Source organism: Capsella rubella, unplaced genomic scaffold, assembly GCF_000375325.1.
Source record: "Capsella rubella cultivar Monte Gargano unplaced genomic scaffold, Caprub1_0 scaffold_1, whole genome shotgun sequence".
Classification (NCBI taxonomy): domain Eukaryota; kingdom Viridiplantae; phylum Streptophyta; class Magnoliopsida; order Brassicales; family Brassicaceae; genus Capsella; species Capsella rubella.
Window position 1 is genome coordinate 14011396 of NW_006238923.1, and position 1243 is coordinate 14012638.

The following is a 1243-nucleotide window of genomic DNA, read 5'->3' on the forward strand; positions in this document are numbered from 1 at the left end:
ATTGCTTTGAACCACTAAATGACTTATCTAGTGTTTTTTGGGGTTAGAATATGTAAGAATACAATGAATTTGATTGATTACAAGTGCTAGAGATACGTGAAGAGTGATTAGAAGTGTGTAGAAAGACTTGTAGAAATTGGGTCCCAAATAGGCTAAGAACTCGGAAACATTGCGTTGAACAACGAAATGACTTATCTAGTGTTGTTTGGGGTTAGAATATGTTAAAAAACAATGAATTTGATTGATTACAAGTGCTAAAGATGCATGAAGAGTGTTTAGAAGTGTGTTGTTGAAATTGGGTCCCAAATAGGCTAAGAACTCGTAAACATTGCGTTGAACCACTTAAGGGCTTGTCTAGTGCTGTTTTGGGTTAGAATATGTTAGAATATAATAAATTTGATTGTTACAAGTGCTAGAGATACATGAAGAGTGTTTAGAAATGTGGAGAAAGACTTGTTGAAATTGGGTCCCAAATGGGCTAAGAACTCAGAAACATTGCGTTGAACCACTAAATAACTTATCTAGTGTTGTTTGGGGTTAGAATGTGTTAGAATACAATGAATTTGATTAAGTATAAGTGCTAGAGTTGCATGAAGAGTGTTTAGAAGTGTGTAGAAAGACTTGCCCAAATTTGGTCAAAATTGGGCTACGAACCCACAACCATTGCTTTGAAGCATTAAATAGCTTGTATAGTGTTGATTGGGGTTAGAATATTTTAGAATACAATAAATTTGATTTATTACAAGTGTTATAGATGCATGAAGAGTGTTTAGAAGTATGGAGAAAAACTTGTTGAAATTGGGTCCGAAATGGGCTAAGAACTCAAAAACATTGCGTTGAAACACTTAATGGCTTTTCTTGTGCTGTTTTGGAATAAAAATATGTTAGAATAAAATAAATTGTATAGTTACAAGTGCTAGAGATACATGAAGAGTGTTTAGAAATGTGGAGAAACACTTGTTGAAATTGGGTCCCAAATGGGCTAATAACTCGGAAACATTGCGTTGAACCACTAAATGACTTATCTAGTGTTTTTTGGGGTTAGAATATGTAAGAATACAATGAATTTGATTGATTACAAGTGCTAGATATGCATGAAGAGTGTTTAGAAGTGTGTAGAAAGAGTTGCCGAAATTTTGTCCAAAATGGGCTAAGAACCCACAACCATTGCTTTGAAGCATTAAATAGCATGTATAGTGTTGATTCGGGTTTGAATATGTAAGAATAAAATAAATTTGATTGA